This window comes from Solanum lycopersicum, chromosome 9 (genome assembly GCF_036512215.1).
Source record: "Solanum lycopersicum chromosome 9, SLM_r2.1".
In the NCBI taxonomy this organism is placed as follows: domain Eukaryota; kingdom Viridiplantae; phylum Streptophyta; class Magnoliopsida; order Solanales; family Solanaceae; genus Solanum; species Solanum lycopersicum.
Window position 1 is genome coordinate 61,298,959 of NC_090808.1, and position 18,687 is coordinate 61,317,645.

Genomic DNA, 18,687 nt, shown 5'->3' on the forward strand with positions numbered 1-18,687 from the left:
GTATAACAGGTTTATCTTCACAAGTAAGCTTAGCCTGTACAAATACGACTATGATCCCAAAGCAGTAATTCTGGCCAACCTAATACGTCATGCCGCAACTTAGATTTGAAAAGGAAAACAGACAAACTAGACTTTATAACCTTAATGAAATATGTAGGTACATCTCTTAAGGTTGAAAATAAACAAGAATCACCGCAAAATATATTTTGTACAAAAAATATATTCAAAACACTAACAACTGTTCATACAGGATTTCTAATTTCAATCTGGACAAAACTTGTCCTATGTTGCGTCGTATTTTTTGAATCCATAACAGCTAAATTAGAGTTTTACATAAACATACGAGTTATATAAATACAAATTAGCTTTAAAATCATATTTATTCACTGTAAACAAAGTTTGAGAGAACGATATATGCTAAAACTACAAAATACTACCCAACTCAGAAATAGATTTCGTCACTTACCAAAGAGAAGTGTGTATCTCGAATTCCATTCAAAAGGACCAAATTTTTCTCTGGTGATTTTGAAGAAAAATTGGTTAGATAATTTTCTAATGGTCTTAGTCTTCAAGTGAAACGAGGTATCAAAATATAGTCTCAAAAGTGAAGCTTATCACATGTACAACTGTCACTAAAAAGTGGCTGCCCAAATAAAAGTGTGTTGCCCAAAATGCATACATATATACCTATATGTATATCCCTTACCTCCATTTCAAGTTATACATAAATATAGTTAACATATTACGTAAATACCTCAATACAATCCCTTAAATTACTATCACAATTTATGCTAAACAAGTTTGCAAATATCATAAAATTTCAAGTTCCCAAAATGAGAACAAACCATATTGTAGTAATTTACCAATGATAAATTGACATGCGACTCTTGGTTAGTATTTTGGGGTGTTACATTTTCTCACATTTGAATCATTCTAGAGTGAAATGCTTGCTCACCTAAAATGAATGTAAGAATTATATTTATGAGTTATACAATAAGACCTAGCTTGGATTGCTAATATGATACCTCTATGAATAGCTTTGATTGGTAATGTGATACCTCTGTGGTAGCTTGGATTAGTCAGATGACACCTTTTCATAGTAGCTTGAATCGGTAAAGAGGTGATGCCTTTTCATGGTAGCATGAATCGGTAAGGAGATGATGCCTTTTCATGGTAGCTTGAATAGGTAAGGGTATGATGTCTTTTCATGGTAGCTTGAATTAGGAAGGAGATAATCAACCTTTTCACGGTATTTTGTATTGGTGAGTTGATACCTTTCCATGGATAGCTTGGATTGGCATGATGATGTACTCATTCATGGATAATGACTTGGCTTGGATTGACATAATGATGTGCCTTCCATAAGAATTGACTACTTCTCATATCAAGTTAGCGCGGTCATGATGAGATAAGGTTACTTCAAGAAAGTATCGTAAGTATGTTATAAGATAGAGATCTACTTGTGTTGATCATGGTTTATGGCTTATATTGTTTAACTCTTATGCTTATGTTTATGTCTATGCTAGATATCATATTTAGTACATATTTGTACTAACACAAACTCTTGCCTATATTTCTTACCCAAATGTAGGGTTCGAAGATCTTGACTCTCATCCTCGTGGCTAGGATCTTGGTAGAGGCAAGACTTGAAGATTGATGAGTCCTCATAACATTCAAGGATTTAGCCACCATGGCTCTTGTTTTCTTTTGTTTTATATTTTGAACATTATTGTATAGGTTGTGCCCCAAGATATTCATGTTTTAAATGGATTTGAGACAAAGTGTAATGAACTTCCGCTTTTTCTATGAAACTTTGATGTTTTCGAAAATGTTTTAAATTTCCGCTCATTTATATTATCTTATTTTATGAAAGCTAAGTGGCTTGTATGGGACCTCTCGGGGTCTTATACGTTTTGTTACATCTAGGGGTACCCCTGGGTCGTGACAATATGTGGCTTGGTTTTTTCAAGAATTATGACATAACATTCATGTACCATCCAAGAATATATATGTTGCAATGATTTCCTTAAGTATGAAGTCAGTGGATAGTTTGGTGTTCATATTGCGTTTGCCCATTGGTAAATGTTAAAAGTGATACCTCAAAGTATGACACTGTACTTTCATGTGTGGTTGAACAATTTCATTTATTGAGCAGATCAAGACTCAATCATATGAGGATTCATATCACTTAGGATTAAACAAAAGCTGGAATAAGGAAAACTAATAAGGTGATTGTTGACTCTCATATGGTAATGGAAATTGATGGTTGACTTTGCGTACCTAATATGAGAGAGTCCAACTGCATTGGAGGACCACAACTCTCACTATTTTATACACCTAGGATATACAAAGATGTACCAACATTAAAAGAAACATATTTGACCATGTAACTCATAGTTTGAACTTTCAGTAGGCCAAGTATTAACATAAAAACTTGATTCAAAAGTTGGTTATTCTTGAGTGAAAACAGGAGAGGATTACTCAGGAAATTGTTGTAGGTTTGACATGTACGTTAAGAAGTTTGAGTAATTTTGAATGATTATGGACCAGAATTACAAAGTTTGCATACTTTATACTAGTACAAACTACTTGCACAATAGAGAAGTTGAAACATATCTACATCAGTTTGTTGGTTTGGTTCCTTGGAAATTGTAATTCTATTATTTTTTATAGAGTGTTGTGATTCGCAACTCAAATTTGGTAGACATTTTAAAAGGCATTGGGTACCCAAGTTTAGCTCAACACAACATCTCACCAAGACTGATGATCAGTTTGAGCGTGTTATTTAGATCGCAGATGACATGTTGATAGCATGTGGCATTGAATTTAAGAATTGTAAGAAATATTGGAAAAGAATATTATTGAATTCTGTATCTAAATTAATGCACTCAGATCATATTTATGGACCCTACATTCGAGTCCTTTTCCAACTAGAATACTAGATTACAATCTTTTTTCAAGAAGAATTCTATATATAATTGCTATTTTCATTCCTATCCTAAGTAGGATAACATTTAATGTTTTTGTTCATATTTCTATTCTAACACTCTCCCTCAAGCTAGTCTATACAAGTCATATGTACCTAACTTGTAACAAGTATATTTAATATGAGGATTAGTGATGGGCTTGTTAAAGATATTTGCAAGTTGATCACTTGACTTCACTAAATTGACAATCGATCTCAATATGCTTAGTCTTCTCATGAAATATTGGATCTGATGCACAGTGTCAACTAAACACAAAATGATTATCTCCATGACTAATCATGTCAAACTCTTGAATTATTATGTCGAACCTCCCAAACCAAGCTCGAAAAGACAATATCCGATCGTAGTGACTTACCCAATGACATACAAGTTTACTAGACTCCCCCTGAACAATAAAAACAAGTGGTTGATACATATAACTTTTTCTTCAAGATCGTTATGAAGGAAAACACTCCTAAAATCCAACTGATTAAAAGGTTAATGGCTAACAACAACCATAAATATAACAATGTGGATTTATGATATTTTAGTCACAAGAGAGAGTATTATTTTCACCATAAACACGCATAGAGTTATGCAAATTAGATATGAGAAAGCACCAGAAAGACACACGGTGCTATGTAAACCAAATATGAAAAATTAGTCTAGAAAAATGCATAGTTCTACACAAATCAGAATTGAGAAAGTAGTCATAAAAAATATGGTATAGTGTCAGACAAATTATACTCAAGAAAGTAGTCATGGAAAAGATGGCACGGTACAACAGAAATCAGATATCAGAAAGTACTCACTGTAAATATGGCATGATTCTATACCAATTGGATTTAAGAAAGTAGTTACTGAATAAGCACGGTGCTATTCAAATCATATATGAAAAAGTAGTCACTAGAAAGATGCATAGTTCCACACAAATCATATAAGAGAAAGTAGTCACTGAAAAGATGCACTATTCTAAGCAAATCAAATATAATAAATTAGTCAAAATAATAATAACATGGTCTTACATAAATTCTTATGGATATTTGGTTGATACAAAAAAATCCTATAAAGTCATAGAAAATTACCACTCAGTGACCTATTTGACTGATTTTTCCCCTGAATATGGGATTCATGCTTGTATAATTGGACTTATTTTTGTTAACATAAACATTGTCTAGATGAGCAGTGTATATAGGTCACAGCCGCCCATCGACTGCGAAAGCTTTTTGATTTTCTATCAAGATCGTAGAAACTCTGATATCATGTTATAAGTAGGATTGTATATATTGTTCTTGTTTATATCACTACTACAACATGAGTCATAAGGACGATTAAATTCCTTAGGTAGAGTTTGCCTATTACAAAAGTTATACTAATCCAGTATTCTGATAAAACCATATAACCATATGATGTTTCATATGGTAAGCAGTATCATTATATAGTCAAAAGGGCTGAACAAGGTTAAATACATATTTTTGGTCCAAATATGGAGAAACAATTCTTGGACAAGGTAAAGACAATTTAAGACCGACCTAGGATAGCTTAGAGAAGGCAAAAGTCCTATTCATACCAGAAAGTCCTCACTTGTAGTTTAAGAAGGGAATTTGGAGAAGGTTTGCCATTGAAGGGTGTCAGGATATTTGGAAAGAAAGGAAAGATGAGCCTAAGGTACATTGACCCATTTAAGATCCTAAAAAAATGAAGAGGTGGATTAGAGATCAAGGAAAGATAAGCCTAAGGTACATTAACCCATTTAAGATCCTAAAAAATGAAGAGGTGGATTAGAGATCGACCTTTCCACTATCTCTATCAAGATTATATTCAATTTTCATTTTTTATACTATGAAAGTATTCCCTATACTCAATCCATATTGTATAGGTCATTGATCATGTGTTAGTTCAGCTCGATAAAAAAATTAGCATATGATAAGACATTGATAACTATTTTGGAAAGAAAGGTCCACTAGCAAGGGACCCCATAGAAGAGAGCAAAACATTTGGACACATATTTGAAGTTGTTTGATATAAGTACGATTGAGGACAAACCATATCCTTAGTAGGGGGAGATGTAATAACTCAATCTTTATTTTGCTTATTTAAATGTCATTTCATGTTTTCTAATGCTTTTTATAGGTGTACACCATATTTTTGAACTTGTTGGTATGTCTGGGTTAGGACACAAGGGGTTCGAGGGTGTTTTGGCTCATGAACTTGAGGAGGTTATGGTTAGGACCAAGATCCACCATCCAAGAATCATTATATTTCTATAAATTAAGACACCAAAAAATAGATTAATTATACAAACATATATCTATTTCTCCCAAGAACCTGTTGGATTTTATTTGCCTGATTTCTTACCATAAATAGGTTTTCCTTTTAGGAAAATGTTTGGATTGACTAATCATTTTTCTAGTAGGAAAAGGTTTAGGACTATATAAATAGAGACATGTTCCTTTTAACTTAATTAGCATTCACAATGTAGTCTTAAAGGCTTTGAGAGTTTTGGTTAGAGGGAGAATTTTATGGGTTACAAACTTGATATGTTATCACTTGTGTGAACCTCCATGTATTCCGAGTGAATTGGTTGAGGTTGTTTCTCTCTGTATTTTGTACTCTCATATTCATAGTGGATTGCTCATCTTCTTTGTGGACGTAGGTCGATTATCGAACCACGTTAAATCTTTGTGTCTTTTGGTATACTTTCGATTGTTTTCTTACTCGTTATTTTTTGGTCCTAAAAAGTGGTATAAAGTCAGATTCAATGACGGAGTTAGGTTCAGTGGATCGATGATCGATGATTGAACCAGGTTAGAAAGAGGTGTTCATCTTGGCAGGTGTAGTTCTAGCCGCAACCATTTTAACAGTAATGAAGATTTTGTTGGAGAAATTGTTTTAGAGAGGTTCTCTATGTTGAGACATAAATTTCGCAAAAGAGATTATGGATAGGAGAATCAAGTTGTTGAAGATTAAGTAAAGAAGGTGGACAAATTTATTTGTCAGAAATTCAGGCCAAGGGGGAGATTTGTTAGATTTTATTTGCCTGATTTCTTACCATAAATAGGTTTTCCTTTTAGGAAAAGGTTTTGGATTGACAATTTTTTTTCTAGTAGGAAAAGGTTTAGGACTCTATAAATAGAGACATGTTCCATCTAACTTAATTAGCATTCACAATGTAGTCTTAAAGGCTTTTAGAGTTTTGGTTAGAGGGAGAATTTATGGGCTTGATATGTTATCACTTGTGTGAATCTCCATGTATTCCGAGTGAATTGGTTGAGGTTGTTTCTCTCTGTATTTTGTACCCTCATATTTATAGTGGATTGCTCATCTCCTTTGTGGACGTAGGTCGATTGACCGAACCACGTTAAATTTTTGTGTCTTTTGGTATATTTCTCATTGTCTTCTTACTCGTGGTCTTTCAAGATTTGCTTTGCTAGCTTCCGCATTTACGCCTACTTATTTTCGGTCCTAACAGAACCCTTCCTTCTTCGCCCATATTCTCTCATAGAAATCATTGGCTACACACTATCCTTCATCATGATTAAGGTATGTGATTTGTGTATATTTCTTATTCTTTTAAATTTTAATGTAGTGGAGAACATGTGGATACTTGTTGATGATCTTGAGGATATAAAAAAAGGTGAAGTTTTCCTTCTATACTTCGTGGAAGATTTTTAGTTAGTAATAGCTAACATTAGCTTCCAGAAGCAGGGAGAGAATTCGGTGACCTTTAATAGTGTGATGGCTAAGACTTAAATTTATTCTAAGAAATGGTGACAAGTATATGTAAGTATTGCAAGATTATCGCGAGCGAGAATAACACAATCCAATATAAGCTCGTGGTTATGGATTTAGATGTCAAAAGGGGAGATAAACAAGAGGGTGGAAAAATGACCAGCCAATTATTAGAAGGGAAGGCCTAACTAAGGCCAAAGCCGAAGATATTGGGGAGAAGGTGATGGTCATAACGACGTAGGTGATAGTAGGGACACAAATATTATGTGGGTTAGGTCATCATATTGCATCAAAGAAGCATCTTGAGGGATGTTCGGATCTCGAGAACTTACCTAGGTGTACATAAAGAGGATTGATGGTGGAGTGGAGAGTTAAAGAAAAATTGAATACAATAGTGTTGCTTATTTGATGTTATAAGGATATATATAAGAAAAAAATAAATAAAGCAAAGCTAGCAGTTATGATGGCTAAAACAATAATTCTTTAGCACTTATATGATGAAATTAAGTGTAAAGGCATGATTAAGAAACTGTTTAGGCTCATTAAAAACAGAGAGAGGAGGTCTTGTGATATGTACCTAGCAAAGTACATCAAGAATGAGAATGACAATGTGTTGGTAGAAGGGGCACACATTAGAATGACAATGAGAATGACTGAGGTATTTTGTTATATCTTAAATAAAGATGGGGATATGAATATCGTGTCGGGGCATTTAGAGCATTGTGAGATTCCTAGAGCTCGAGTGGAGTTTAAGAGGATATTCAAAATATCAGGATGGAAAAAATGACCAAGAGAGACAAGAATCTTGTGGTTTTCTGGAACGACAAAAGTAAGCAGGTATGAAGTGGCTGACTGGATTGTTTTTTTTTATAGAACGACCCTCGGGGGGTCGGGGTCTTAGAAACACCCCCAAGCCTTATTATTAATAACAAAAAATATGTACACAAAGGGGGACTAGGCCTTGCCTTCAATCCTATGATGGGTCATGTTGACCAACCTACTAAGGTTAGTCAACTCGACCCAATACAATTTGGTCGTATTCTAAAATAAACACTTAGAGAGGACTCCTCTCTAAATACATATTTCTAAAATACACAAAAAAAAATGGGAGACTCTCCCTTTACAAGGAGATATAAAAGCAACAAAAATCTAATCAACAAAACTAGACCTAAACTAGACTAGTTAATGGCAGAACCTCTGCTGTAATGTAGTTCTTTGAGCAAGGAAGAGGTATCTTGAAGACAGGCCTATATTCAAGGTGGTTTCTTAATTCTTTTCACCTTCTTGCGTCTGAAATTTTGTACTCCCAATTTGTCTAGAATATAGCTGCCATTGACTACACGAGGCAACTGATGAACTGTGTAGAAATGTTGGACAATGTCTTGTGTATGACTATGTTTAGACAATATCTCAGTTGTATTATTAGCCTCTCTGTAAATATGGAAACACTTAAAAAAACATTTGTTAGTAAGAATATGCAGGTTCTATATTTACCTATGCATCCGCCAAGGTGGTAAAAACACTTCCAAAATCTACTTAATAAGTAATTCAGAGTTGACTTCTAAGCTAATATTAGTATAACCATGCTATAAACACCAATTTAAACCATAACATGCGGCCTGTACTTCAGCTTGGTTGTTTGCCCCTTCACCTATAGGTATAGCAAATGCATATATGATGACTCCATGTTCATCCCTTAGAATGCCTCCTCCTCCAATTTCCCCCAGATTGTGCAAAGCACTACCATCAGTGTTTAATTTGTAACTATAAAGAGGGGGTGTTTACCATAAAACTACTTTAACTCTTACATCATGTTTACATTTTTCAGTAAAGTCCACCACTTCTGACCATATCACAGGCCAATGAAGGTAAGCAAAAACAGAATTAAGAAGTAAAAGCATATCCTTAAAAATCAAATACTTGACTTCAAGGATACTGGATTTTTTACCACCATATTTAGTTGCATATCGATTCTTCCATAAGTTTTAACAAATGACTATTGGCAGTGTCTAAAGGATGAGCTTATTAGTTTCATTTCTACCTTTAATGCCAAACCAACTCACAAAGAAATTGCCAGTGATGCCTGCTGTACAGTAACCCCCACACTGCTGGATTGTTGAATGCCATATTTAGCATAGTAAGAATGTTAGAGGAATTGAGGTGGAGTATAATAGCTTTGTTGTAAAAGAACAAAAGAGGTTTAGAATTGCAATAACTATATGGATTATCAAGCTATTGAGTCAAACTATGAAAGTCTTGGAAAGAATGGTTGAGGTGAGGATAAAGAATAATGCATTTATCTTTGAGAAGCAATTCATATTCTCATTGGGGAGAATGACTAGAAAAGTCATCCATCAAGTAAGGAGATTCTTAGAGTAGTATAGGGACAAGAAGAGAGACTTAAGGGGTGTGTTTACACATGATGTTCATTTTCCTAGAAAAGTCATATGGTAAAGTCACTAAGGAGGTCCATTTGGAGATGTTAGGATATTAAGGAGTATGATAGAGACAAGATTCAAGCTAGGATAGTGAGAGGTGAATCACTACATTTCCCAATCTTGATAGGTTGCACTAGGGATTAATTCTTAGCCCATTCTTATTTCTCGTGATGATGGATGAATTGACATGACCTATTCGAGGGAAGGTGTGTTGGTATATATTATTCACATATGGCATAATATTAATTAATAGACATGTGGCGTAGTTAAAGATTGGCTAGAAGTTTAGAGAAAGGTCGTACTATCTAATCATGTTAAGCGGGATTAAAATGGAGTACCTAAAATGTAAGTTTAATGTAGTAACACATAAGACATGCAAGTTCAATTCCAAAAAGGACATTTTCAAGTATCTTGGGTCCATAATCCAAGAATATGGGACATTGACAATGATATTTCACATTATATTAGAGTAGGTGAGTGAAATGGAGGCTCGTCTCCAAGGTACTATATGATAAGAATATATCATGAAGGCTTAAAGGTGAGTTGTACAAAGTAGTAACTAGACCAACATTGATGTATGAGAAAGGTATAGTTTTGGTCATTGAGAAATGCATATGCTCAGAAAACGAATGTAGTGGATCTAAATCACGTAGGCATATTCAAATAGATATGGCTAGGAATTAAGCTATACGCGATAAGGTGAGAGTGACATCAATGACAATTAATATGAGGGAAGCAAGTATATAAGTCATACTAATTTAAAATATTTGGAAGGTAAATTAAAAATTTGCAATGACAAAAACATAATGAATTTGAAAAATACGAATAATATCATAAGACGGTAGGAATAAAACATTTTACGATTAAGTAAAAAGTAGCAAGAAGTTTCTAGTGTTTCATGAGAAAAAAATGGATAATGGACGTTGTTGAGTAAACTCCTCAAGGATAAAACTACTCATCACAGTTATAACTAATTCATCAGAATGAAGACAAAAAAGGAGAGATGAATTGGGGAATATTACTTTGTTGATTTTCCTTATGAACATGTGTATTTATACAAGAGAAACACAAAATATCTAGCTAATAACTAACTCACAACTGGCAATGAGTTGTACCCTTCAACTATCACTAACTAACAAAACTAACTAAAAATATGAACAGACCACTAAGCTAACTAACTAACTCTGACTAACTCTTTGTGTAATCAATTCCAACGTGCCGGGTATATTCATTTACCATTTGCTTTGAATCTTTTAATGATCCCATCTAATTTGTGTTTCACTTTGTATACCCATTTGCATCTCATGCCCTTCTTGTCTACTTGGTAAGTCCACTAGATCCAAGTGTGATTTGTATGTAGTGTCTCAAACTCTCGTGTCATAACTAGTTGTCAAAAAGGATTCATAGCAGATTCCTATATGAAAAAGGTTATCCTCATTTTTGATGTTTCTCACACGTACTTGACTCTCAGGTTGGACAAGTTTAGGTGTTATGTGTAAAAGTTTTGAAAAGGCTGCATTGAGGAAGATGTTCATGTGATCTGATTGGTTTGTTGGTTTAGTAATGAGCTTGGGTAAAATATAGTCATGTAAATATGTAGGCAATTTATGTGATCTAGAAGGTCTATCAGGGGCTGCAAATGACTCATTTTTATGGAAATAGAAAGAGATGTTTGGACTAGTCATTGGTAGAGTTGTAGTTTGTGAGTCAGTTGGTTGGTCAGGTAAGGTGTAATATGGAGTGTGACTTGCATTATTTACATTATAGTCAACATGTTGTATAGTTTTTGGTTCAATTTCTACATGAACAGTATCTACGAAAGGCACAGAATGCAAATCAGAAGGGGAAAATGGCACATCAGAGGTAACAACAAAAGGACAAATATTTTCTTTAAAGATCACATCTCTAGAAATGTGTATTTTCTTTGTGACTAGACTGAGGACCTTGCATCCCTTTGATCCAAAAAGGTATCCTATAAAGATATGGGGTGTGGTCCGAGCTTGAAACTTATCTCTTTGCTTTGTAATAGTAGGGTAGCGGAGACACCCAAAGGTTCTCAAGTGATAGCATAATGGTTCGGATTTATACAGTAGTTCATATGGATATTTTCCCTTGATGTGAGAAGTGGGAGTCTATTGATGATGTATGTGGCACATAAAACACATCCCCCCAGTATTTTAGAGGTAGCTTGAATTTTAAAAGAATAGCATTAACAGTTTTCAATAGGTAATAGTGTTTCTTTCTACTACACCATTTTATTGCAGACATGTAAGTTTTTTTCATGGAGTATTCCTTTGATTTTAGAAAGGATGATGTTTTTGTGTTCAGGAACTTAAGTCGATTGTCCGTTCTTATGGACTTAACATTGGTATCAAACTGGTTTTCAACCATGGATATGAATTTTTTGATGATTGTCAAGGTGTTACTTTTATAGGCTAATAAGTGAGTCAATGTGCATCTACTGCAATCATCAACAAAAGTTATGAATTATTTATAGTTGTCATATGTTACTATGTGGTAGGGTCCCCAAAGATCATATGTAAAGTTGAAATATCTTGATTAAAAATTTGGTTTTGTCAGGAAATATTAGTCTCTCTTGTTTTGCCATTGGGCAAATATTACATAAGAAGGGTTGTTCTTGGTGGAAAAGTTTTCAAGGGAAAGATTCAATCTCCCTTTATTTTCACGAAGATAATGCCTTAGTCTATTGTATCACAACATATTCACATTAAAAGCATGAGATATAAGAGAGACAGAAACAGGATACTTGGATTGTATTTCTTGCAACAACATTTTGTACAATAGAATGTGAACAATTATTCAATCTAAAAATGTCATATATGAGTGTTGATGGCATTTGTTTTACAGTTACATGAAAAAGCAAGAAAAAACTTATAAGTGGGTGCCCTAGGACTTGAAATGTGAGTGGAAACTTTTGAAACATAAGAAATAACACATTTGGTACTAGAATTGTGTTGTTGTTCAGACATTTGGCACAAAGAAAGAAAAGTCCATATTTAGCTCCAATCTCCAAAGGCCTCTTTATTAATAGGGCCTACAGAATGCATGAAGTTTTGGTGAAAGATACAACACTACCAGTATGAATTTGGAAAGACAATGAATATATACAAGTGCCGCACTACCCATTTGAATGACCTTCACCTTATAACCATTTGGTAGGGTGATCATAAGGATATGAAAGTTAACATATGTTGGTAAGGTTTTTCATATCAAAAGTCATATGATCAGAAGCTACTGATTCTAGGATCTAAGAGTTAATCTTGTTTTGAAACACATGCATGACAATTTACCAAAAACAACAAAGAAAGTATATAATATCTTTCACGACCCGAGAGTACCTTCTAGTTATAATCGGCGTTTTCGTCCTCGATGAGGTCTTAGACAAGCCATTAGAATTCATCATTGCATAATAGATAGAATAAAAATGGAAAATTTAAAACTTTTCATTTGAAATTCAACTTCCCTTCATATACCGAAAATATAAACTAACTTGTCTCACATTGCAATCTAAACATAAGAGTAAGAGAATTGATACATAGCCCTTAAATCATTTCAAGTCTTATAAAATGAATACAACATAGTCCTTGAAATAGGAGAAGTAGAACAATATCTTTCAATATAAGCAAAATAACTAAAGCTAGAATCATACGGTTTTGTCCTCGGACTTGAGGACTCACTAACTTAGGAATACAATCCAAGCTTCTTGAGAAAAATGTCCTTGAATCACATCAATGGCCCGAACCTACATTTATGAAGAAAATCAAAGAGATATGGATAAGTACAAATCACATGTACTAAGTATGGAAACATATGCAAGTAAAAAATTTGAAAATATGCACAAAGGGACATTTTGTTATAAGCTTGCTAAGTTCACTTTAAAAGTCTTTATGCACCTTCCAAGAATCATATGCAAGTCCATATCACAACAACAAGACATATTCATAATTCAAGAGTAACATCATAATAGATTCATAGTCAACATTTCATATTTAGACTCCATTCCATAAATGCATCTCAAGACCTTACTCATAACCACAATCCAAGTCTACTTGTGCAATGTGTATGTGAAGCCCCAATAAACCAAGTAAACTAACAAAGAGATCATAAACATTGTCTTTTACCTCATCCATCATCATATCAAGTATAGCCAACATCATACATACCAATTTAGACCAAGGTCATGTATATCAAGTGAAACTAATATCATACATATCATATACGCATAAATAACCCACCCTAGAATTCCCCTCAAGGTCCACTTGTGCGGTATAGGTAAAGTCACATACCTTTATCTACACTAAGTAACACCTTTTAAGTAGTCCTAGTTAATGTTCATCTTCTTACTTTCATCCGTTCATTTTAACATTTGGGAAATTTTTCCATAGTCGACATAGACCATGTGAGCTACATGGAATCTGATGTCATCCCCTTACACCGAAAGGAGGTGTCCCACTTGCCAAGGTAAGTCATAAACATTAGTATAGCATCTAGGTGGATCCACTAGCTAAGGTTCCTTTAGGAGCACATAGTTAATGAACTAGGAGGTTGTTACTAAAAACACTTTTTATGCTAATTAGCATTATAGTTTCCACATCATGAGAAAATGAGGTGAACCTATATTCCTTTGTGAAGGAACACCTCTCATTGTCAAGTTCAGTCGGTGCTAAGCTTAATTTCCTTTTTTTGAAGTACCTTTAAGTCTTCCTTAAAATTAATTCATAACATAGGTTTTAAGAGTTTAACCCCTCATATAACATGTTCATAGTTCATAGGTTTTAGGATGAGGAAGCTCTTTCATCACAAACCCAACATCATGTGAGAACATTACTTCACAATATAGTTATAAGATGTACATGGGGATTACCTTCAACCCCTCATAATAGCACACATGTCATCATCTCACAATCATCATATTTCATAGCATGATCATACATTCATAACTTGATCATTCATACTTTAATTAATCAACATTATCAAAGATTAACCAACACCACTACAATATGTTCATGACCTTAAAGATCTTGCCAATGGCCTCCAAGAAAACCCTTTCAAGACTTCATACCAAATCCATGATATTTACCCATCAAATCAATTACCATCATCATACAATAGTCAATTATATAAGAACATATTGAATTACATCACCTCTAATCATTAATTAACATGAGTTAGGGTTAAGAAAAGAGAGACATTCATAGGTCTTTAAGGAATTAGGTCAAAACCTAAACAGTACATAATATAAGGCAATTTATGAAGTAATAACACAATTAACACTAATATAAACATTTAATATATTCATCATCTTCAACAAATTCACCACCAAGATTTATGAAATTGCGGAAGAACATGGGTCAAAGAAACTTGTAAGTGAACAAACCCTAAGTAATGATAATTAACCATAATTTCCATTTTAAAAGAAGACTCATGTATAGAGGAAAACCCTAGATTTTTGGGGGATTATGAAAACATCTTTGAAGAGACCTCTTGGGGAAAGGAATCCCAAGAGTGAAAGACTTCATACCTAAATGAAGACATAGACACGAAAGTGAGTTGAAAAACTTGGAGAATTAATCCTCTTCGTGGAGCTTCAATGGAGGTTTGGGTAGAGAGAGAATTTAGAGAACGGTGAGAGCAATCAGGTTTTCGGTTTGGGAATTTATTTTGGATTGGTAAAATGGGGTAAAAATGAATTAAAATCAATGTATACCCATCTCCTAAAATACCCAAAACACCCCTCACTTAGTTGGACCTTTTAATTAAGTCTAACTTGACTTTTATTTTCAAAATTTTCATCGTCGGAACAAGTCTGCATCGCGGAGGTGTTCCCTGGAGTTTCTAGAAATTAATTTTGGGAAAAATAGGTTTGTGATAACGTCCAAGATACGGACCAACATTTTGGCCTTTCGTGCAGCTTGTCCGCGATGCGGACACACTTCCTCCACTCACTGGACAAGCTGCCCCCGGTAGCTTGTCGGCCAAATGTTTGGGTCCTCCTCAAGGACCCCTAGGGTGATCCTTGGGGGGTCTCACCCATACGTTTTGATCCTAAAAATATTGTTTTACCTATTTAAAGTATTTTTACAAGATTTTCCCATCATATGACACTCCAAGCCTTCACAAGACCTAAGAACACCTACTAGTTCAATTTCACTAGTTTCGAATGTCATGGTCATTTCTTGATGTTTAGGCTCTAATACTTCAAAATCAAATTAATTACATTAGTTTAGGTCTAGAAACATCATTTAAGTCATTATTCATTGTGTGGGGCTCTAGCCTAGGTCATTGGACTTCTGAGGTGTAACAATATCATGTATGCAAAGTTCACATTGTCATTCACAAGATCCATATTTTTGGCTTTATGTTCATGTTTATCCACTTAAAATTGTAGCATATTTACAAATTGCTCATATTGTTCTCTAGTCATGAATCAGGATTTTGTTCATTAGTCATATCCCCATGTCCTTCATCCATTGTTGACATCAAATTAGGTGAGACATCATGTACGTCAGTAATAAGACCTTTACCTTATTGAACCTAATATTCTGATAATTATTTCGATAGTCATTCTAAAAAATTGATAATTGTTGTTTGAGTTTCGATAGTTATTGTAGGAACTTTAGTTGCTTACCTATGGATATCCATTGAGTTTATAGCATTTGTCCTTTGTATGATTTGGCTTCTTGCAATAGTCACACACTACACGAGGCATGTTCCCATTGTAAGGCTTGGGAATAACTGGTTGTAATAGTGTTGTTACCGGTTAAAGAAAAGTTTTGTTTAAGAGGTCTGAAGGTGCTTGCTCTTCCTGAACCATTCACATTTAATAAAGCTGACTTCATGATCACTTTTTCGGACATACTTATATTGAGTGATGTAGAGTCCATGAACAATTGCTTGTTGGGATGAATTTGTCTTTGCTTTTTCGTTCATGTACCAACATTGGAGAAGGTTCATGCTATGTTGCCTCGAACTATAGTATATACCATGTTTAAACCCATAAGAAACTGAATTAATCTCTTATCTTATTCAACTTTAAAAATACTTTCCTTGGCCCCACAACTACAACTGCAACTACACCAAGTCTTAACATGTAGAGTGCTCAGTTTTTCCACAATCTCTTCATTCTATTATATTAGGCTCTGATACCTAATGTGCCTCGAGACAATTCATTATTTTTGTTTGAATATGATATGATTTTGCTCCATTCGTCTAGTCATATCGATCCTCCAATTCTCTCCATAATCAAATGAGTCATTCACATATTCCACTATGTCCGCAATTTCTTTTGCAAGTAAATTTAGAATGCATTGCATGACCATATTATCACACATTTCCCACTGTTGATATTTTGATGTCCATGGATCTGGCTTCTTACACTCCTCGTTAATAAAGCCTAGTTTGTTTTTAGCTAAGAGAGGAGGTACTGAAAACATCTCTTTTCCACAATCTAAATCTCATTTCATCACAATGAACAAGTACTAATAAGGCACCTAAATTATTAGAAAAATGCATGTATAAGGAAGAGCTAACATTGTCTTTATTAACACCATTAGCATTCGAACCGTTAGCAATATTCAATTGTTTATCAATTTCAACCACTATTATAGATTTTGAATTTTGATTTTCTAAAAATAGATTTTAACATAGAAAGACGAAGACCTAGAGATGTTTATACATGATAATCTGATCAATAATAGAAAATCAACCTAATAAATAGTACAACATCACAACTTTAGACTGAAGATCTGGAAACAAAATTGTAGTGAAATTGAAGATCTGGAAACAAAATTGTAGTGAAATTGAAAATGAGAAGAAGCAGAGAAGATAGTACCAATCAAATTGAGCTCACAATTCTGATTTCATGTTGAGAAAACTCCTCAAGAAGAAAAATGGTGGCTTATCTCAACTATAACTAAGACATGATTTATTTTCTAGAGTCTAATCTAATTTACGGTGTAATTATCCATATTTTAAAATATATTTTTAGTGAATAGTGCAATTTTTAGTAATTGCAATTTTTATAATTTGATGAGTCTTATTTTTATCTTTCATTCAATCTTCTTTTTACAATTTTGATCCAATCCAATTGGTTGATGTTATTAATATTAAATTATTTGACTCATAAAAAATTGGGATCATTTAATTGGTGGAATAAGTTATTTCATCACGTATACACTATGGTATCTAAAGTAAACTTACATTTTATTTTTAAAATTATTATACATTATACCTTACACTAAACGACTTTAAAGTGTAAAAATTGCTCAAGAGCAATTAAAAGGACTATTTTGAAACTACACAATACTAAACAATCATTTCTATCATTTTCTTTCAATTTGAAAGTCCAAAATGACAATATAATAGTAGTATGGGTAGTATACAGATCATATATTATTATAAGTGGGAAACTCCTAACATCAAAGTTAGATTACTATTTTGCCCTTAAAATAAAATACAATTTAATTAAATATCTAATTATTACTTAAATAGTATATAGTTATCATTGTTTTAAAAACTTTTTCCATTAAAAGATTACATCAAATTCTTTACTTTATCAATTAATTATGTCCAGAATTGAGAGAAGATAGAAAGTTGGAAAAAATAATTTAATATAGACCGAATTCATTGGAATGTATAAATTAAATAATAATAGTTCTTTGGCAATTAAAACGTTACCAAGAATTACTGAATAAATGTTTGCATTTTGAATAGGCACAATATAGAATAAAAATTGAATATGAAGGGTCAATCCCCACTATTACACAGGAATCAGTTTCGAAATTAAAGTTGAATTTTAAAGGTCATTATCTAATACTATTTAAGACCAACTTATTAAGATGGATGATAATCACATGAGATTGGATGAAAAAAAGGAAATCACATAATTCAACATAGAGAAGAAAAGAGAGTTGAAAGCTGCAAATGAGGGAAACTAAAAAAAAATGTTGGAAGCTGTTAATCAAGAGAAGAAACAAAAGTAGCGGAAAAAAAAGTAGATTAAATACAGTCTTTACGTTAATATGTTTGACGTCAAGAATAAGAAAGTTACTATTTGTTATTTATTCATCAGAATGTGAAAACTTGTTTTGCAATATATATGATCTAACTCCTCAAATTTGCTTTCTTTTTTTCCCCCATTTTTATCAATTCGTATAACTATAGACTTTAAATTTAGTTATCATCGTGAGCCTTTGGGATAGTAAATATGAATTCAAATTTCTCATTCTTCTTCTTTCCTTGGCTTGTGTATTTTAATGTCATGTGTTTTTTAATATTTTGAACTTCCTTTTAAGTGATTTTTTAAAAATTCTTTTCGAATATTATTTGCCCTTAAATTGCAAAAGATTTGTTTAGAAAATATAAATATGACTGAACATTTTTGTCAATACAATATTTTGATGAATTGAGTAATAATATTCTCTTTTCTTCTTTTTGAGTAAAGAATGATAATATTCATCTTAATAGGAAAATTTAACAAACTTCTTGAGAACTTGCAAATCATAAATATACAAAACAGAAGTTTGTATCAT